General features: G+C 41.6%; 1 protein-coding gene across 2 annotated transcripts in view; it reads right to left on the bottom strand.

The window, feature by feature from the left end:
* Positions 1-12,224: 12,224 nt before the first annotated feature.
* NDFIP2 (Nedd4 family interacting protein 2) overlaps positions 12,225-22,584 on the bottom strand; it is a 115,814-nt gene continuing 105,454 nt past the window's right edge. For both annotated transcript variants that reach the window (XM_044287066.1, XM_044287067.1), the window contains one exon: positions 12,225-20,769. The gene's annotated coding sequence lies outside the window, so the exon portion shown is untranslated. The remainder of the gene's footprint in view (positions 20,770-22,584) is intronic.

Genomic DNA, 22,584 nt, shown 5'->3' with positions numbered 1-22,584 from the left:
TTATGCACCATTTTTGTTTATATTGTACAGATGGGTGCAATTGAAATTGTATAGGAATCCCTGAGAGTGTTAGTTAGTTATTTTAGTTTCTTAAGCGTTATTTTTTTTTAAACCCCTTATGTAGGTCAGGATCTTTCCCCGTATCACTGCTTTGCCCACTCTTCAGGCCAATTGTGGCTTTCAAGAGGGTGAATTAGTATTCTAATATTCCCCCCACCAATGGTTTAGCATTTCTGAGAAATTCTCATTTGAGGCCAAATTAGATGAAAATCTCCAAATGAAGTCTGTCCCTCTTGGGATACTATCTGCAATTTCCATAGTTATTGGGGAATGGGTTTTCGCTCTGGTAGATCGGGTAGGCGGGCGCAGTACAGAGGCAAAATACAAGTTCTTAACTCAAAACGTCAGTGTTTATTCACACTTGAGGCAATTGCACAAAACAGCACATAACTTAGCAGTCTTGGTGTTAATTCAGACACAATGGAAAGTTCATATAACACGTCACCTTTCTGTCAGTTCTGCCTCCAGTAGTCCACTGCAGGCTTTAGGGGGCTTGTTTTCACAGCATGCGTCTCTCAGCCCTCCAGCACGGCACAAAGCTTCAGATCCAAAAAACAGAAACATCTCTGCTGAGCTCAGCTGCCTATTTAAGGACAGCCAGGTGCTGCCAAAACCCAGACCGGCGTTTAAGTGCCTCACCTGGCTGGAAACCAGCCCAGCCACACATGCTTGGAGGAAAATACCTGCCTTGCCTGACACAACCCCTTACTGTGTCACAGTCTATAGAGACGGGAAGAAAAGGAACATCCCTCGGCGCAAGGAACCAACCAGAGGTGGACGGTGAATCTTCAAGAGTTTTATTGCAATAAAACTCTTGAAGATTCACCGTCCACCTCTGGTTGGTTCCTTGCGCCGAGGGATGTTCCTTTTCTTCCTGTCATTTTAATCCTCCGTGTGGGCCTAGGCACGCTTATCCGAGGACATCTACATCCGTGGCTGCATACCAACCTTCATATTGGGGATTAAATCATCTCCCACGTGCCTACAATAGCGTTGAGCCTATAATTGCGCAACCCTGTAAGGTGAGCCTCCCAAGTTGGGAGGCTCACTGGGGGGAGAGGGGGGAGGGGGCACACACTGGGGGGAGAAGGGGCACATTCCTGTCCTGTGAAAAAGGGGTGGGTCAAATGGCGTGGTCAATGGGCGGAATCAAGCAGGGGGCAGTAAAATTAGCTTTTGCCTAGGGTGGCAAAAATCCTTGCACCAGTCCTGGGTGTCTGTAGAGCCATCTGAATTGTAGATCCTCAGGATTGCAGGGTATAGTAGTGCGAACTTGACCTGTGCACAGTGTAGTTCGGAGCAAATGGTCGAGAATTCCCACCTTTATCAGGTAACCTCTGCAGAAAAGTCCTAAAAAAGTAATACACGGTGACACCTCCAGTGTCATGTTGCGTTTCTTGAAGGCCCGGAGTATAGAGACCTTGTCTAAAAATTCTAGATAACCTCTCTAGGTCTTTGTGCAACTCAAGCTCTGGATGCAATGGAGGCTCAGAATGGTAACGGCGGAGGGAAGGAGACACCAGACCTACTCTGTTTGCTCTCTCTCGACCTTGCAGATAGCTGGTATGCCGAGTGCTTTAGGTAGCTCACATATGTTCGCATATGTTAAAGAGATCTTGTAAAGGGACGGACTCAGGCACTCCAGCTAGCCTCAGGTTGTTCCGCCGAGAGCGGTTTTCCAGGTCGTGTATTTTATCAGCCATATTTTAGTTATCTTGGAGTAATTTTGTGTATTCCGTCTTTAATTGTGTATGCTCGTCTTCCAGGGAGCTTATCCTTTCCTCCACAGCATCCAAGCGCCGGCCATGCTCTGCTATTTCTTGGTGTAAGCGCGCTAATGACGCTGAGACCATTGTTGAGAAAGATTCCTGTAAGTCAGGGAGTATTCAGGCTGCTACTTCAAGCGCCAACCTTTTGTAGTCTACTTTTAATTCCCTCTTTGGTCATCTCTGTCTAGGGAATGTTCTTCAGGCAGTAGTGGAGGAGCGTCCTCAGGAGCTGGCAGAGGGGCAGGGTCCATCATATTGTTTGCTGAAGGGGTTGCTCTCACAACCTTTTGTTGTCCCTTTTGACGAGTTTTGCTCCCCATGCTAACAATGAACCGGTCCATATGACTCGGTACCGATGTAAGTCGTCGATGAGCCGGGGTCCTGTTCAATAACAAGCCTGGTATGATGAGGAGCAAGTGGTGGACAGAGCTGCACGATGCGGAGCTCTAGTAAGCGCGACCGCTCATGCTGGCGCTGGAACCGGGAGTCTCATGATTTTAATACAACTTTGGGCAAATAATAATAATGATAATAAAAAATACCGTGCAGCATTGGAAGTCAATGTCACATGATAACGTCATTTAAAAGACTAACCCTATGATACTGGTGCATTCAGGCAGGCTTTGGTAAAAGGCCATGGTTGTTTTTTTACATCCACTGTAATAAGTTTTGGGTGTGCTTTGAAGCATGTATCACCAGTAGCCAGCTACTAACACTTATGGCACATTTACTCTGGACTTTTAAAGAAATTAACCTTTAAACAAATGCTAGTTGCCAATAAACCTATGCCTGTGTAAAAGTGCTGTCGAGCAAACACTTGTTCATCAGGTGAAACCATTGCTTATGCCGACACCTAACTCAGTTTATAGGCAGCTGATTATCCTGTTTAAACAGTGATCTGCTTCCCAGAAACATTGGGGGACATTTATCAATAATTTTACACCACAATTTTGGTGTGAAAAAAAAATCACACATGGGAGCTTGCGCCTGCAGCAGATGGCTGTGTGAGTGTTCAGCTCTGAGTGTGAAATCGTCCTACCAGCTTGGAAATCCAGCCTAAAGAAGTCACTATGGTGAAGATCGGGGGACCTAAGCCCAGTGAAGATTCCAATCAACAAAAACCCTCGGTGAGCAAAGGGGAAATGGAGAAATGTATTTAAAAAGCTGCCTCCGCCTATGTAGCGCGTGAGAGCAAGATGGCGCCAGTTTTCCCCCGTTCGAGCAGTCGCTCGCAGAAAGAACAGGCCAAAGCTGCTGCAGAAGGAGCCAAACACACTCCCACTATCCAGGGCTTACTTTAAAGATACCCTGACGTCCTCTCTATCAGCAGCCCTTGAATCTATAAGCTCTGACCTGTCGGCCATCAAACAGGACATCAAACATATAGGGTGGAGGGAAGAGGCTCTAGCGGACTCTCACTCTGCTATACTGAAACACCAGCAAGCGGTGTCCCAGCATATCGGCACTATTCAAACAAACTTAAACGCTATTTACTGTGCACTGGAAGATCAGGAAAATCGCGGTAGATGCAATAATCTGCGCTTCCGCGGCATACCGGAATCAGTTGCTACGGGTGATATTCCCCATACAGTGACTCAAATCTGTCTATCCCTCCTAGGCCCTGATTCCGCTCACGACGTGATCCTAGAAAGGGCACACAGGGCACTGAGACCTGTATTATGCGTGACTACTGTTGTATTTTAGGGTGATAACTCTGATTACCATACCCCCCTTGGATACTATCGTATTGTCCTGCGCCTATGCGCACTTGTTAATGTTTTTTTTTGTTTTCATGTTTTTACTTTATTACCTTACCTGTTACTATTTTTAATTGGTGGATCTGCACTATCATACTCTGCTTAAACGAATCACCACAGAAATATTTATGGTGTCCATACTGGCCAGAGGTGTTCCCACTATGGCTGGTTCAGATAGATCAGGATATCTTTAAACCGAAATGATGACAAATATTAAGATTGCCTCATTTAATGTCAAAGGCTTTAACTCGCCTTCTAAAAGATGCCATATTTTATCCTTTATGAAGAAGAAACAGACCTCAGTTCTGTTCTTACAGGAAACTCATTTTAAATTGAATAGATATCCGGATCTCTCTCGCTCCAGTTTCCAGGTGTGGTTCCTCGGCGGATCAAACTCGTCTGCCTCCAGAGGGATCAGCATTGGATTTGGCAGTAATATATCCTTCCAATACTGTTCCCACTTTCCACCAACAGGATGCTGAGGGCAGATACCTACTACTCAAGGGCACTATTGGTAACTGTATGTATACCTTTGTAAATGTAAATGCCCCAAACGTCAACCAGGCGGAATGGTTGAAAGACCTTATCCCAATTATAACCCCCTTTCAAGAAGGCACATTGGTTCTAAGCGGTCACCTCAACGTCACTCTAGACCCGTCTTTAGATTCATCCACCAGCAAATCTGCACGTGCCCTCCGAACAATTAACAATTCATTAGCTGACTTACACCTTGTCGATGTTTGAAGACTGCTAAATCCATCTGTAAAGGACTATACCTTTTACTCAAATCTTCATGGTTCCTATCAGAGACTCGATCATTTATTAGTCTCTAAGGAACATATTTAATCTTGTATTGACCCTTGTATTGACTCAATTCACCTGTCTGACCATGCCCCTATATTTATTTCCGTCTCCCCCTCACTATCCCCTCCCAGGGCATTTAGATGGAGACTCAATGAACAGCTTCTCTCCAACCCAAACCATGTCTCCAAACTAAAAAAGGTCCTGGAAGACGCCCTATAAGAAACCTCTCCCCACATTTTGTGGGATACCCATAAAGCCTATATGCGAGGGCAACTTATTAGCTTAGGTTCCCATGTTAAAAAGTTAAGATCGGCCCAAATAGATAATCTTCTCCTGGATATTAAAAAACTGGAGACTCAACATAAACAAACTCTCTCTGATCCAAAACTGGCTGAACTCGCCACACTCCGATCCGAATTAATATACCTATTAAACACTGCTTCAGCTACACACTTTCTACACTCCCAATTCAAATTTTTTGCCCACAGCGATAAAGCATCAAGATTCATGATGAATAGGATAAAACAAAGACGACCCCATAACCATATATGTAAACTCCACACCAAAAATGGGGGAACTGTCATCAAAACCAAAGATATAGCCTCCAATTCCGGGACTTCTATCACACTTTATAATATATTCCCAAGCCACCTCTCCAGCCGAGGCTCCCTCCCATTCCGAAGCAATTCAAAAGTTTCTTCAATCCCTTTCCCTCCCGGACTTCAAAAGATTTCCTTAGAATCTCCTTTTATGCCCAAAGTATTGAAAGAAGCTATAAAACAACTCCCTAGAAATAAAGCCCCAGGGCCAGATGGTCTCTCAGCCATATATTACCGAATCTTCGGTGACTCCCTCGCTCCCCACTTACTTTTACTTTTTAATCAATCTCTGAGGGGAATACCCCTAACTCCAGATATGACCAGAGCACATATAACAATTATCCCCAAAATGGATAAAGACCCTGCTTACTGTGAAAACTATCGCCCTATATCCTTACTGAACCTGGACCTAAAACTACTGGCGAAGATATTTGCTAACTGTTTATCCACTCTACTTCCCTCTTTAATCCACAAAGACCAAACAGGTTTTGTCTCTGGCAGAGAGGGTAAAGATAACTCAACAAGGATCCGGAACGCTATCTTTTATGCTAAAAATAAATCTTGCCAATTAGTCCTTGTCAACACAGACGCCGAAAAAGTATTTGATAGAGTCAATTGGGACTTTATGCGCCTTGCCCTTATGAAATTTGGGCTCCCCGACCCCTTCATACAAGCGGTCTTCTCAATGTACCTTAATGCCTCGGCGTCGGTGCTGGTAAATAACACCTTCTCTCCCCCTTTCCCCATTAAGAACGGAACCCGCCGCATGACATGTTGACTATGGAAAGAAGTGTGTTTTTGAAGTTTGAGAAATTGTGGAATGAATGGTTGTCTCATACTCATATTGTGATATAGGATACGAAATCATACGATAATGGTATTTATGCTCCTATTCATAGGGGGAGGGGGTTGGGGGGAGGGGGTTGGGAGGAGTGGGGTGGGAGGAGGGGGAGGTTAGGCTTATGTTATGTTTTGGGTCTACAATTTGCAATATTTGCTCTTGATTGTGTACATTGTATACTGCTGAGATTGACTTGTCATCAGATGTTGTCTTCTGATATTGTACCTTTTTACTTTCTGTATAATTATAGAAGAGACAATGTACTATCAGAAAAAGTCTAATATACTTGATCAATAAAAATGATTTGATTAAAAGAACAGAACCCGCCCAGGTTGCCCGTTATCCCCTTTGGTCTTTGTCCTGGTCATGGAACCCCTGCTCCAATCCCTACGCCAAGACCCCCTGATCGAAGGCATCAAACTAGGGGGCCAAGAACATAAAGCTGCTGCCTTCGCGGACGATTTATTACTTTTAACTACCAACCCCTCCACCTCTCTACCTCGTATCTATGATCAATTAGAAAGATTTAGTCCCCTGTCTAACTTTAAAATTAATATGAAGAAATCCCCCACACCAAATCTAAACTCGCTTCCCGTTCACCTTTTAATTGGGACTCACCCACCTTAACGTACCTGGGAGTCATAATTGGTTCTGATCTCTCCAATCTATTCAATCTTAACTATGTCCCTCTACTACAATCCATGCAATCTCAAATTAATAACTTATACTTCCCAACACTATCATGGTTTGGCCGAAAAAAACTATTTACTTCCCTTGTCCTGCCAAGACTAAATTATCTGCAACAGGTCCTACCTCTTCTTATCCCCAACACTTACTTCCAATCCCTTAATAGATATATCCGTAACTTCATCTGGAACAAAAAAAAAAAAGCTTGCATCGGCCTCCATATTCTGCAGAGACCCAGATTTTCAGGGGTCATCAATCCTCCTGACCCTGCAGCATACAATATGGCTAGCTTACTATCTAGAACCATAGACTGATTTAGAGAAACTCCATTTAAATCCTGGGTTGGAATGGAATCCTCTTTCTTCCTTCATCATTCAGAGTTCTCCTAATACGCCCCAAAAACTCCCACCCAAAATTTATACACCATAATTTGAATATCAGGGCCACTTTAGAAGCTTGGGATAAATTTCAAAAATCGGCTTTAGCGATCCCGTTACTCTCCCCCTTATTCAGGTGAGAGACCTTTTGAATCTAGCTTCAATAGAACTTTTACAAAGCCTCCCTCCCTTAATCAGATATTCCACATTACCAGTGACTTCCCTGTTTGGAGAAGATGGTAAATTGGTTGACAGAACTACCATTCAGAGTTTTTTCCCCACGGTCACTCCCTCCATATTCTTTATATCTTTCCTCTACTCCTTTATCTCCAAGCAGGGGGCACATCTAAAAAAAAGTAGGGGGTATGGAGGAGTCAGCGGGGGGTGCAAATTGAATATGGTTACAAGTTCTGATCTTCACAGAGGAGATCAGAGCCTGTAACCGGCTTTTTATACTTAAATATGCTCTGATTGGTTAGTCTGTACAGACTAACCAGTCAGAGCAATCGCCAGCAAGGAACCACTCTGATTAGTCCCTTGCTGGCTGCTGCAGAGACTCCAGTAGGTTTGTTTCGATACCAAAATTTTGATTCGGTTTCGATACCAGAAAAAGTATTGCGATACTCGACACTATTCGAAAAAAATAAAATACACCAAAAAAGCCGCGTGCATTCCACATTTTATGGAATTTACGGCCCATGATTGAACAGTCCTATTTTTGTCGGGGGAAAAGGTGACAAAAAAAAATAAAAAATTGTGAATCGTGCGTTTTTTATTTATTAATTTTTTCTGTTATGGCGTTCACTGCATAGGAGCTTTTTAATAGTTTGGACTTTTTAGACATGGCGATATGTAATATGTTTATGAAATGTTTATACGTAATAATTTGGTGGTTTTTTTTACTTTCTTTTTTTATTTAATAACTATTGCCCTTAGGGGCTATATCTTTTAATCCCTTGTCCTATTCACCCTAATGGATCTCTATTAGGGTCAATAGGACTTTACACTGTCCCTGCTGCACTGTGCATAATGCACACAGCAGCAGGGAGCTTATCATGGCAGCCAGGGCTTCAGTAGCATCGTGGCTGCCATGGTAACCGATCGGAGCCCCAGGATTACATTGCTGGGGCTCCGATCACAAGCTGCCACTGCCACCAATAAAGAGAGGACCCTGTGGCCACTGCCGCCACCAATGGTTTTAATACTGGGGGGGGGGGGGGGTTGGGGAGCGCACTGCACCACCAATGACTAATACTGGGGGGTGGGGGGGCGCACAGTGCCACCAATGATTTTAATACTGGGGGGTGCACTGCAGGTTAATTATCATTAGTGGCACAGTGGCCAGGCACCTGCTATGCTGGCTGCTTGACTCTGGGGAGGACACTCAGGAGGAGGCTGATGCTGTTCGCCGAGCTCACTTACTCAGACGGCGCAGCAGTGTATTCCCTCCCCCATCACGCTTCCTGCTTTAATAGCGGCACATTCATTGGTGGCAGTAGTGCGGGCAGCTTCAGAGCCTACTCAATTCATTGGGCTCAGCGCTACCACGGCATAGGAGGGAGGGATACCCGAAACAACCCTAGACTCCAGTGCTGTGTGCTCTAGCTCCCATTACTCCTTGGATTTTTTTTTTTCCTTGTTTGCAGTTTTCTCTTATCCTTCATGCTTGAATACTACTTTCTGGTTTGTCACGGGCAGCGAGATGTGTTCTGATATCAGCTGGATATGTGACACCAACCAGTTTATTTTCTACCTATTTTCAAAATGCTCTGTGTAACAGACAACCTGTACTAATGCGCATCATTTACTAGAACAAAATGTATCATTATGTTTATCTGTTTATTATCTGTCTGTCTATCCATTTATAACTGACACTGAACACAGAGAAGTGGTTATTTGAAGGGAAGGAAAAGGAGCACTGTGAGCTTGTGCACCTAATATTACAAGGCTTCACTACAGGATGTAACCTACAGTCAAAAAAAAAATATATATAAAAAAAAATAAACTGATTTAAGCAATAGTAGGCTAACAATTTTAGAATTTTAGAAGTCAGTTTTGATAAAAGGTGCTATTTGGGGAAATAAATATATCTATATATTTTGGGTGGGAAACATCTATATTAGCACAACTGATTCAAAGATATAGATCCAAAATATCAAATTGTAGGCTACTGACCAGCAAGTCCACTTCACTTTTAGCCCTAGTGTTATGCCTCTCCACCAATTCACCATGGATTAACACTCAATATAACACCTGCAAGATGGACACCTGCAGGGCTGTTTACTACAAATTCACCAGACCACTCATGTTTTAGGAGTTCATACGGAGACTCCTCTATTCATTAATCTCATACACAATCCATTAATGGAACAAGAACACCCATTGCTGAAGTACTCTTCCACTCAGGATTACACCTTGTGCCGTTTTCACATGGGAGGACTGATGAATTCGTACTAAACAACCCCGAAGATGATCATAGATATATAGCCTAAAGGGGTTGTGAAGGGGTTTTATATTGATGACCTATCCTCAGGATAGGTCATCAGTATCTGATTGGTGGGGGTCGGACACCTAGTACCCCTGCTGATCAACTGTTAGAAGAGGAGGCGGTGCTCCATGTGAATGCTGCTTCCTCTTTATTATTACAAGTACTCGCTCTATTTAAGTGAATGAAACGAGTACTTGTGATTACACTGCACTTCCCAGACGGGCAGTGTAATGAGGAAGCAGTGCATATACTTTTTTCTAGCCATTTTTTTTTTTTACCATAATTTTTTTTTAAATTCTTGCAGCAGCTACAATGACCATAGACACCTGTAGGTAGGTAGATGTTTATGTAGTTATAAGTGTTGTAGGTGGTTTGCCAAAATGCAAAATTTCTGGATTTCTTTTTAAATATGGTCACATAAATAAATTTTAAAAATTTAAACTTCTAAAAAATACAAGGCTTAAATTTGAACAGTGGGTCATTTTCTGATGACACTTTTCATAAAAGGCATATTCAAGATAAGGAAACTAAAAAAGCTCACATTTTTAGATACAACTACCGTATATACTCGAGTATAAGACGAGTTTTTTGGCACATATTTTTGTGCTCAAAAAGCCCCCTCGTCTTATACTCGAGTCTAGGTCTGTATTATGGCAACTTACATTGCCATAATACAGACCATGACATGTTGGGGGCCGGAGAAGCTGTTACTTACCTTTACAGCTGCTCCGGTCAGCTCCCAGCACGTCCACGCGGCACCTCTGTTAAGCTTCCAGTGTAAATCTCGCGAGACACGAGATTTACACTGGGAGCAGACCGCGAGATTTACACTGGCAGTAAGTACCGGCCCCTGGACAGCCCCCCTCCCTGGCCAAGTATGAAGGAGGGGGGGGGGGGACAAAAAAATAAACAACCTGATAAATATAAAAAAATAAAATAAAAAATAAAAATAATAAATGCCCAGTTGATGGGAGTCTCTCTCACTCATCCTCTGCAGCTTCTGTGGGTGGTGCAATGACTGTTGATATCACCGCTCTTCTTTTATCCTGCACGCCGGCCGTAACGCAGCGCATGCAGTAACACTGCGTGTATAGTATGAGCCCCAACACGGGCTGTTCTATGCAAACATAGTTGGCATTCTTTTTCAAAGTCTTTTTTTTTATCCTGTTAGGAATGGAAGCCAGTACTTCTAATCCCGGACCAAAACAAAAACGCAGGGTTATACGAAGCTGGTTTCAAGCTCAAGGTTGTGTCAAGAGCAGAAGAAAGCAATAACAGTATTGCAAGTAGGGAATTTTGTGTTGGTGAAAAACAAGTGAGGGAGTGGCGGAAAATGAAAGCTAACTTGGAAAAGATTCCAAAGGCAAAAAAAGCTCGACGTGGTTTAACGACTTTATATGGGGCTCTAGAGACTGAATTGCATAAATGGGTTATGGAGTGTTGTCAAAATGGTTATTGCGTACTGCGGGAATTCGCTTACGTGCCCTTCAAATGGCTAAAGATGACAACTTAAAAGCACCAGGCATTGAAAATTTTGTTGCATCAGCAGGATGGTGTACCTGCTTCATGAATAGGTTTGGCCTTTGTTTGCGGCAAAGAACAAAGATTTCACAGCAGTTGCCAAAAGACCTTGATGAAAAATTGATGTCATTCCATTAATTTATCATAAAACAAAGAAGGATCCATAACTATGACCTCGGAGATATTGGGAATATGGATGAATCACCTATGACCTTTGATCTTCCAAGCAACAGAACTGTGGCAAGTTTGGGAGAAAAAACTATTTTACTCAGAACCACAGGAAATGAAAAAAAACATTTCACAGTTGTTCTGTCATGTTTGGCTAATGGAACTAAGCTACGGCCTGTCATGTTTAAAAGAAAGACCTTGCCTAAAAAGGTCAAATTCCCACCACGAATTACAGTGCGCGCACATGTTAAAGGCTGGATGGATGAAGACGGAACAAAAAAATGGCTGGAAGACATTTGGAACGGACGACCAGGAGCAGCTTTAAAGAAAAAAACATCATTGCTAGTTTGAGATATGTTCAGAGCCCACACATCTGATGACATAAAAAAATTGGCAAAGTCTTCTCAAGTTACTTTGGCCGTTATTCCAGGTGGGCTTACATCTGTATTGCAGCCCCTAGATGTGTGTTTAAATAAACCTTTCAAAGACCGTGTGCGAAAGAGGTGGCATGAATGGATGTCATCTGGTCAACCCAGACTGACAAAAGTTGGAAATCTGATGAAGCCCGACATAGAATTGATAGCAACATGGGTTTGTGATGCATGGGAAGAGATTCCAGAGGACATGGTGCAACGCGCCTTCAAGAAATGTGGCTTTGTAGGAGGACAGCAGTGATGGTAATGACTGCGAACTCAGTGATGATGACAATGTCTACGCTGATAACCTCACACCAGCTACAGTTGAAGCTCTGTTTGGACATACAGACGATGAGGAATCCAGTTTTGAAGGATTTTAACTCTTTTAGCCGTTTTAGCTTTAGTTGGTTTTTGTACTGTTAAAGTTATTGTTGATACCATATTGTTTTTCTTTGAAATAAATATTCAAAAACCTTTAACCTACTGATGCCTCAATTAATGTAATTTTATTGGTATCTATTTTTATTTTTGAAATTTACCAGTAGCTGCTGAATTTCCCACCCTAGTCTTATACTCGAGTCAATCATTTTTCCCATTTTTTGGGGGTAAAATTAGGGGCCTCGGCCTATATTCGGGTCGGCTTATACTCGAGTATATACGGGTAGGTCTATATAAAAGCTACATGCACAAATAAGTAAAACAAGCAAATAAACACTAAAGAATACACGGAAATCATCTTTCAACAAAATGATGTTTTATTGAATTGTTACTTACAATACACATACATTGAAAATAGAAAAATAAAAAGGCAGATGAATTTTAAGAAAAAAGTGTGCAAATCAAAAGCAATTTTTTTCCGCAGTCCAAAGGAGTCTGTAGTTTTTTTTGTAGCATTACAATAGCAAAATTATACTTTTGAAAATCTTGCATCAGTCCAGAATAGTTTAATAATTTCCAGTCTAAGTACGGCGCAATAAAAGAATCAAAACCATTTTTGTTTATAATATTAACATAATGAATATTCAACTGCAATTAAATCTGAATGTGACATATTAATATGGAAATCCTGATTCCCATTAATATCTGCTAACTATAAACTCACAATATCTGATATTGCCAAGTTACAGTCAAATGACTAACCACCTCTCCAACTGTTGGGTATATACATTGATATAGTAGGGATCTACGTGTTTAGTCAGGAAATCAAGCTTCGTAGTAGTAATACTGTGGCTAATTGTGCATTAAGGTTAAGATTTTCTGCTTCAAAGGGTTACTGAGTTTTGGTAAAACTTTTGATATGTTATAGAGACATATCAAAAGTTTTGATCGGTGGAGGCCTGAGCGTTGAGACGCCCACAGATCCTGAGATGAAACACTCAGATATCATGCTCTCTCCTCACTACAGGAGACTGGCTCACTACAAATCTAAGGGCCCATCTTGATTCCGTCCTCTGCAGTGAGGAAAGAGGGCGATATACGTTCACTTCTCTCCTCGTTCTAGCAATCAGTAAGATCTCAGCTCTCAGACCCTCATCAATCAAAACTTTTGATATGTCTCTATGACATATTTGGTCCCCTATGGCCCTGCAGCGATGAGGTCAATATATCTTTTATTTGACCCCTGCAGCCCAACACCGACCTGAGTGGTAATGCTGCTATGGCTAAGTGACCCGAGGTCAGGGATTAGCTGTAGCTGTCAAAAGAACAAAGAATATAATGTCAGTTCTGTGGGACCATTGGGGACTGGAGCAGTAGAACATTTGAAGAGGTTGTCCAAATTGTATTAAATTATGTGATGTTCTCAAGATAGGCAATTACTAGGTGATCGGCAGGGATACGACACCTCACACCCTTGCCGATCAACTGTTGACTTCAGTTGATCCCTTAGGATAGGACATCACCTATTAAAAAGGTGGACAACCCCTTTAATTGGCAAGTATTGGTTTTATTATTTTATAACGATTCCTACTCTTAACCCACCTTTTTTTTTTTATATATACCAGACAATCCTGTTAAGAATTAAGCCACATCTATCAACTGAAATCTACTGCATGTTCCCCTAAAGGTAAGGCTAGACAAAAATATAATAATGATAACCGCAGCAGGACCCCATGAAGACCCAACGTGGTCAGTTCATCATGGAGAAAAATGGAAGTCTAGTAATAACCCCTTCAGTTTACAATTGTTATACCAATGTTTGCTCTTACTTGCAGTCCATTCTATACACGGGTAAATCAGAATATAAAAAATTAAATCGCACATCAGTAAGAATGAGCTGGAAAAGAGTGACAACATGCATCTCATACTCTACTCTGATTAAAACTTTCCATACACACAAGATAAGCTTAGGTAAATTTTGGCAGCTTCGGCCTACAATCTTATGTGCATGGCATCCTCCAGGTTCTCTGCCGATGGCAAATGTTGAGAGAAAGAAGGATCGGGTAAGTTAAATTTCAACTTGCCAGTCCTCTGGTCCCACGTTTGAGTATCAAGCAGTGGTTTACTCCCCTCTTTCCATTGAAATAAACATGAACACTTAGCAAAGTATATATTTTGATGGTGGGGTCAGAACTGCTGGCAAGTGTAATGCCAGTTTTAAAGGGGTTTTATACTGATGACTTATGCTCGGGACAGATCATTAATATTTGATTGGTGGGGTGCCAGGTGTCGGATCCTGGCCGATCAGAAACTGATGACCTATCCTGATGATAGGTCATCAATATAAAACCTCTACACAAAACCTTTAGACAGGCCAACTGAACAGACAATTATCACAAATGAACCGTTTATTTACATGCAGCAATCACCTCCACTGTATAGTACAAGTAATCGCTACTGCAATCACTCATGTCCATATAAATTAATTGGTTCTGGGTAGCAGATCTCTGTTTACAAAGAACAACCTGCTGTCCAGAAACGCAGATTTTGAGTGCCGCATGAACAATGTTTTTACCCGATGAACTAGCTTGTTCATTGACTGGTGACAACTTTACAAGGTTATTGGAAACAAGTAATCATACAAATGTTTATTTCCGATAATCGGCCTGTGTAAAGAGGCCTTTAGTCTGGAGGAAAGTGATGATGGCAATTTAATTCCTGTGTTAAAGGTTAATGTGTTGCCCATCGACAAAAGGATGAAGTTGTTTGGCAATGTGTGAACAGATTGTCCATCAACAAATAACATTTGAAGACCATATATGACTGGACTATCTCCACTGGCTTGGCATTCCTGCCACTGCTTCCTCAGCTCAGATGGCCCCTTTCCCCACATATCATTTTGTTAGTGTGCTGCTTGCTCCTTCAGTGCAATGTATTACTAAGTGTTTTGCCAGGTTCCAGCAGGGGCCTGAATGGTTCACATGCTTGACCATTTCATTTTATCCTATAGGATCACTAACAGAATAAGGGGTTCCTTTATGTTGTAACTAACTGACTTTTTGGTTCATATCTGGGAGGTGTTTTTGGTTTGCTCTTCCCTACAACTGAAATATCATTTTGCAAAAAAGGGCAAAATTTTCGCCCTAATATGTAGATCCCAGGTATATCAATATAAGCTTTTTAAAAGGAGTCTAGTCTCGTCTAGTCTAGTAAGCTTTCAGGCTCCAGAGTGTTACTCTTGGAGAAAACTATGGCTATTTTAGCTAGAAAATAGAAACTGGAAGACAGGCACCGTATAGCTTTTGAACACAGTGGACTTTGAGGACAAGTGGTACATACATGACATGAGTCTGACAGAGTATTCGGGATAAAAAACAAAAACAAAGCATGGATATCAGAGAACATGATAAAGCACCAAGGATTCCCCAGAAGATAATGACCCAAGCATAAGCACTGGGTTTTAGTGCATTTCAGAGAACGGTTTATAGGCCATGTACATAGAATGTAGAAATGCATAGAATAGCCACTATATGGTGGTGCACTACTTTATAGCACAGAAATGAGGAAAAATAGTGGTGTAAATCCTATCCTCTAAGGAACTTCAATAAAACAAGTGATTGCCTCCCCTATGCAAAACTGAAAAATCTAGCACGTCAATGATCAAGGCTCTGCCTGCACTAAATGGCAGCTAGTGGCACTACCAGATGTTTTAAATGACTGTCAGCAAATTTTCTCAACTCAAACGTATGGAATCAGATTGCAGTTTATATACTATAATCATACAGTTTTGCTCCTGAATTCCTGGGCCTGCGTACATCACCACCGGGCCCTAGCATGCGCCATACAATACCCTCTTCCAGTTACCCTATTTCATGCCAACAAATGCTGCATACACAGTCTGATGAGTAATGCAGCTGCCCAGAATGGGTATTGTACGACACATGCCTGGGCCCGGTGGTAATGTGAACAGGTGCGGGATTTCAGGAGCAGAGACAGTGACGCAAGCAGGACACTGGGCTGGCTTAGGCTACTTTCACACTAGTGTTTTGGCTTTCCATTTGCGAGATCCGTTGAGGGCTCTCACAAGCGGTCCAAAACGGATCAGTTTTGCCCTAATGCATTCTGAACGGAAAAGGATCCGCTCAGAATGCATCAGTTTGCCTGCATTCAGTCACTATTCCGCTCTTGAGGCGGACACCAAAACACTGCCTGCATCGTTTTGCTGTCCGCCTGACAAAGCGGAGCCAAACGGATCCATCCTGGCACACAATATGAGTCAATGGGGACGGATCAGTTTTCTTTGACACAATCTGGCACAATAGAAAACCGATCCATCCCCCATTGACTTTCAATGGTGTTCAAGACTGATCCGTCATGGCTTTAGAAGACATAATACAACTGGAACCGTTCATGACTGGTGTAAAAAGTAGCCTTAGATGAGTAACGCCAAGAGGCCTGGGCAGTTGCAGCAATGGAAAACTCCCCTGAGCACTTGCAAACTCATTAGCATCACTTCAAATTACATTTTTTCAGCATCACAGCCGCAGACAAAGGAAACAATGGTACATGAAGTACAAAGTGATTCAAGCTGTTTAGCAAAAATTAGCTGACAGACCCTATAACCAATGGTCACTTTATATTACGGTACTAGTACAAGTGAATATAAGAAACTTTGTAATATATGTTCTCAGAGAAAAATGTCTTTTTCTCCCCTTGCATTTTCTAAACTAAAATATTCTACTGAATCTGTCCTGAGAAACAAAACAGACTGTTATCCCACTGAAGTATCAGATTGGATATCCCAACAGAGGTCTATGGAAAGGAGAGGTGTGAGGAGAAGTGAGCTGATAGAGGGAGAAAAAGGCAAGCATCTCTAATAACATTTATTAAATGTTTTTTATTCACATGTACTATTGGTTTATGCAAAGTTTGTTGAAAGCTTAAAAGGACAATTAAAAGTAAATAATCTGAAAACTTCCCCAAAAAATAAATCACTGTCCACTGTCAACTCAGAGGAGTCTGAAGGATACCCACTAAACGTCCATTCACGTTGGGCAATTAGCGCCAAAAATCTGTAATTTAAGTGTGATCTTAATGATAACTGCCCAATGTGTCATACATTTTTATAGATCATACCACTGTAGCTGGTATCACTGCCACAATCCGTAAATGTTGCTTGTAAAGACAAAGGTACTGCTGCCCAGCACACAAGTCTTGCAAATGCCACTTCTTTGTAACAATGATGTCCCATGTTTGGTGGGAAGAAATGCCTTCCCTGAAGGTAGTGGGGATTATTATAATGGAAACATCCATCAGATGCTCAGAAATGTTTTATTAGGGAACCACTGAGCTTGTTTATGTCATACAAACCACCCACAGAACCTTTTGTAATATGCTCATGGTACTCCAGAAGTGACATGACTTTTTCTGACTTGTAAATCTGCGTAAAGTCAACTTTACGCCTTGTACCCATCAAAGGCAAATTAGCTGCTTCAAGTCATGGAGGAGAGCGCTTTTCTCCTTGAAGTCAAGCTTTCCCTGCCTGTTGCATCTTGACTGATGCTCCATAGCTCAGGGAACGTTACCACTGAACTCTTTGGATCCTGCGCATGCTCTAATCTGTTGCATTTGGGGGTACAGTTTCTGTCTTCAAGTCTTCACTGTACCTGCACAGCACAGTGGGAGAGGTCTTCTCTGTAACACATTGCATACATGCAGTGAAGCCTTAAAGTCAGGTGCTGTATAGCCAACACAACTTGGCATGCACCAGAAATGTGACCGAGCTGAGCAAGAGAAGGATCTAAGGAGGCGAGGGTATAATGTTCCCTGAGCTAGGGAACATCAATCCAGATGCAGGAAGGGGTTGGGCAGGGAAAGCTTGACTTAAAGGAGAAAAGTGCTGGCCTCCTTGACTTGAAGCAACTAATTTGCATACAGCATTAACAAGGACTAAAGTTGAATTGCTGCTGATTTCAGAAAAAGGGAACAAAAGTCGCTTTTGTAGCGCCATGAGGCTAATGTAAGGGAATGTGGGAAGTTTGCTTTACATGAACACACAGACAGGTTCCCTTTAAACAAGCATTCATCGGTGGTTTAAAAAGTTGTCCCACGTAAAGCAGCCTTAAGGCTACAAGTTTTAACTGGGCCTCTCTTTACAAAGCATCCTGGGCATATAATTCACGTGGAAATAAATGAAGGCAGAGATATTCACCTGCTGTTAAAATTGTGAAGCAAGTAATTTTCAGGATTAAGAGACACCCTTATTTAAAAACCAGGAAGAGTTCCTCTACACATACAATACTGATGGAGGCTAGAAGAGGACAGGTCACTTTAGCATTTTCTCGTGATGCTGCTTTTTTTTTTGTATGTTCTCGAGTGGTGAAAGAAAATCTTTTTTTGTCACACATAATGCGAAAGGCACTATGAGAGGTAATAGTTCTGTTTAAGACTTTGCCCACATTTCGTGACACATGAGGTTGGTTTGGCTTTGAGTTATTTCCAATGGAATCCAGATGGAGGAAATCCAGATCCTATGCACACATTCACGTCACTTAACAAGTTCTATAGCGCTAACGGAGAATATTCACCCCATATTTTCCTACAAAGTATCCCCAGCCATAGGTTAGAATTTAATCAATGTCTAGAAATAACAAAGTCTATGAGCGATAGATATACGGTATACACATAGTTCTACAATGAAGTAAGCACGATTCAGATATATCTAGGATGAGCATCATATTTCCTATAACATATACCAAGCCCACACCATTTCCAAATCATATTCCAGTTGCAGTTACACTATTTAATGCTGTCCTAGACTTGTGATTAGTTAATAGTTAAGATTCTTTTACAATGTCTTAAAGGGTCATCATCAACTTGGACATTCACAGGATAGTCATAAATGTCTGATAGATACGCACCTATGTGAAGAACAGCCATGCCATCTAGGCAGAGAATGAATGGAGGGGTGGCCGTGCACGTGTCACTCTCTCCATCCTCTTCTATGGAACGAGAGAAACAACCGAGGAACCTCTCCATCGATTCTCTACCTGAATACGGCACCCATCACACTGGACGGGACAGGCGTTCTCCACATAGCAGCTGTCCGTTATTAAAGGCATATCTTGTAGATATGTCACAAATGTCCAAGTAGACAATACCGCTTTAAGATTGCTATTCTCATATCATATAAGCCGCATTATATGGAGCAACCGTTTCCAATCATGTGCAAAATTAGCTCTCAGAGTTGAGGGGATTAGGAGAGGGGATTAGGTTTTCCAGCAATAAAACAGCCTCATTAGCATTACTAAAAATGCTATCATGTCCAGACGTGAGGCTGCCCAGGAAAATAAAAACAAATGAGAAACAAATGAGGGAGACATGTTTGTCCTTGCCGGCGACACAATAAAACACTGCATATTAGATTACAGAGTATTGCTATGTGCAGATGCCATCATCCCTCGCCGGGCTACTAAATAGACGCTTTACCATTTGATCTGTCTGCCCATTAGGTTTTTAGTTTGATAAGTAGTCACTTACAAAATGGCTAAAATTAAGTTGATTGTGGAGGCTCTTATTTTTAAGGTCTGCCTTACCAGTCTTTTGGCACATGTTGGGCCATTTTAAGCCACATCAGTATTACAACTACGCCATGGCCCATGTCGAGCAAAAAACACATGATAAATTTGGTATGCATGCCACTTTGTTGGCACAAGTTAAAGGGGTTCTTCAGGAAATATTTAAAATAGTCGGAAGCAAGAAGTTTTAGAATGCGATTTGCAGAGCTGTCTGGCGGGGGGGGGAGGCTTCACTTCACTGCTGCACAACAGATGGTAATGATGCAATCCTACCTACAATACGCCATCATGGCTGAGCAGCCTGATAGGAAGGCTCTCCAATGTATAGTATATGCAAGCGCAGGAGTGTAACATGTAGTGAGGTCCTGCCCCTCACCTTCCCATTAGCTCTACAAGTGGAGGTCACCGGTCCTGCTCACATTCTAGGACAGGTTGCTTGCAGCCATTTTAAAGCTTTCCTGGAGAACCCTTTTAAGGCAAATTTTGGGTGCATTTATCTTAGTAAACCTCTCCCATTGTGTCTATGATATAGCAGTGAGGTATTGGAAAGACACTTGTACAAAGCGAACACTGTCTCTGTGTTGATCTCACCCACCATGTTGAAACTGAAGGACTTCTGATACCTTCTTAAAGGTCAACAGTTTTGCATGTTTGTTCAACCATTGCTCAGATTAGACAGTGACAAATGGCAAAAACTGATGAAACCACAAGTGTTTGTATGGCACGTTTTAAACAGCGCGTATCAAGATCCTTTGTTCTATTCATTCATACATACAAGAAAAAAAAGGGGGGGCTAATGTTAGTAAAAAATAGACATATATTCAGATTTAAATTAACAAGAACTTGCCAAATGGTCACAAGGAGATGCATAATTACAATGAGTAAAATAATTGTGCCTGTTTTAGGAAAACCTATTCATGCGGAAGTTGTATGCACAAAAAGAGAAAATGTTGCTGCTTAATTCAGCAAAATAAGTAAATACTGTACTTCAAATATGTTAAAATTATTGTGATAAAGAAAACATGGGCAGTAGAAGAACATCCAGTTGTGATGGAACAGGTCAGGTTAAACATGCTACAAGCCGATTTTTGCATCAAGAAAAATGGTTGGTCATGTACAGGATTTGGAAAAATCTTCCATTTGGCAAATGTGCAATCTTAAAGGAGATATTTACAAAGATATTTGAGAATTCTATCAAACATCCAGAGCTTCTAGAAACCAGGTGACTCGTTTTCTTGCTAAGTAGTCTTCTAGTCTATTAATCTGGAGTGTTCTACACCTTCTTGATTCACATTGGATAAAGAATGGAATGTCTTCTTGCATGTGCCTAAAAGGAAACAAAAAAAAATATAGATGCTTGAAACCAAAGCCAACTGGAGATCAATAATTCATATAAATGTTCTGTCACTCCCGCTGTAACACATAAGAGAACGTAAGCTACATCTCTGATGTTAAGAAAAAGCTGTTTTCTAGAATCCCCCATACAGTGATGCATGTAAGGACAAAGTCAGATTTTACTAGCTGGATCCTTCTCCGAACAGCACAATCAATTGTACCTCCACAAGATCATATACAGCTGCTGGATGACCCCCATACCACAAAGGATAGCACTTCATATCTCTAGTAACAAAAAAGTTTGGACTTTACTAGCAACTCTTCAAAGAGATACTGGTTGTCTCAATCAAAGATATACTGCTCTCCTGAAAGTGAAAACTTCATGGAAAAATAACAAAAAACTGTTCCAACTATGCAGGTCTTGAAAGCTGAACAAAACATTTTCAAAGCCTCTATTAAAAAAACATGTAGTATAAAGAAGAAATAAACGGCACATGGTCGCTCGTGCCGGCACTCACTCAGCTACAGGCTGCAGCCGAGTGAGTGCCCGCACCAGCGACCAGGTTTTAAATGTGAATAAACAAGCTGCAAAGGAATTTGGTGAGTGCCGTTTATTTTTTCTTTAAACTACATGTGAATTTGGTCTATACTGCTGAGCACCACCTATGAATCGCACGATAGGCACATCAACTCCATGCACACCCCAAAAAGAGGCGCAGTGCGGACACCAGAAATATTTCTAATATAATATAATAAATAAAAAACAACTAACAAGATATTTCTGCCAAGAAATCAATGGTCAATTGCCCGCAGAAACCCTGGCACATTCAAAAACCCTTCCTAAACCAGAGTAATCAGTAAATAGCTGAAGAGATGCAGATTTCAAATCATCTTTAACCCCTTAAGGACCTGACATATTTCACATTAAAGGGGTATTCCAAGCTCAGACAATGGGGGCATATCGATAGGAGTGGGACCCACACCTATAACAAGAACGGAGCGGAGAGATCTGTGGCTGGGGACCGTCCACCATCAAGCGCTGCTCCTGTAGAAGTGAATGGGAGCATACCGCGCATATGCGGCCCAGGCTACTATTCATTTCTATGGGGCCGACGGAAATAGCTGAGACAGATTTCGGCAGCCACATAGAAATGAATGGAGGGCGGCTGCGCAAGCGCAGTGCGCCCACCTTCACTTGCGTGGGCCCCTTTCTCGATATAGGTGCGGGTCTCAGCGGTGGGACCCACACCAATCAGACAATGGGGGCATATTCTAGCTATATACCCCATTGTCTGAGATAGGACAACCCCTTTAAAGGACCAGGCAATTTTTTGCAAATCTGACATGTGTCACTTTATGTGGCGATTACTTTAAAACGCTTTTACTTATCCTGGCCATTCTGAGATTGTTTTCTCGTCACATATTGTACTTCATGTCAGTAGTAAAATGGATTTTTATTTATGTAAAATTACCAAAATTTACCCAAAATTTAGAAAAATTAGCAAATTTCCAAATTTTCATTTCTCTACTTTTATAATAGATAGTAATACCTTCAAAAATAGTTATTACTTTACATTCTCCATATGTCTACTTCATGTCTGGATAATTTTGTGAATGCCATTGACGTTAGAAGGCTTAGAAGTTTAGAAGCAAATCTTAAAATGTTTCAGAACATTTCCAAAACCATCTTTTTAAAGGACCAGTTCAGGTCTGAAGTCACTTTGTGAGGCTTACATAATAGAAACCACCCAAAAATGACCCCATTTTAGAAACTACACCCCTCAAGGTATTTAAAACGGATTTTACA

Source organism: Bufo gargarizans, chromosome 3, assembly GCF_014858855.1.
Source record: "Bufo gargarizans isolate SCDJY-AF-19 chromosome 3, ASM1485885v1, whole genome shotgun sequence".
Taxonomy (NCBI): domain Eukaryota; kingdom Metazoa; phylum Chordata; class Amphibia; order Anura; family Bufonidae; genus Bufo; species Bufo gargarizans.
This window is presented reverse-complemented; position numbering and strand designations above follow the sequence as displayed.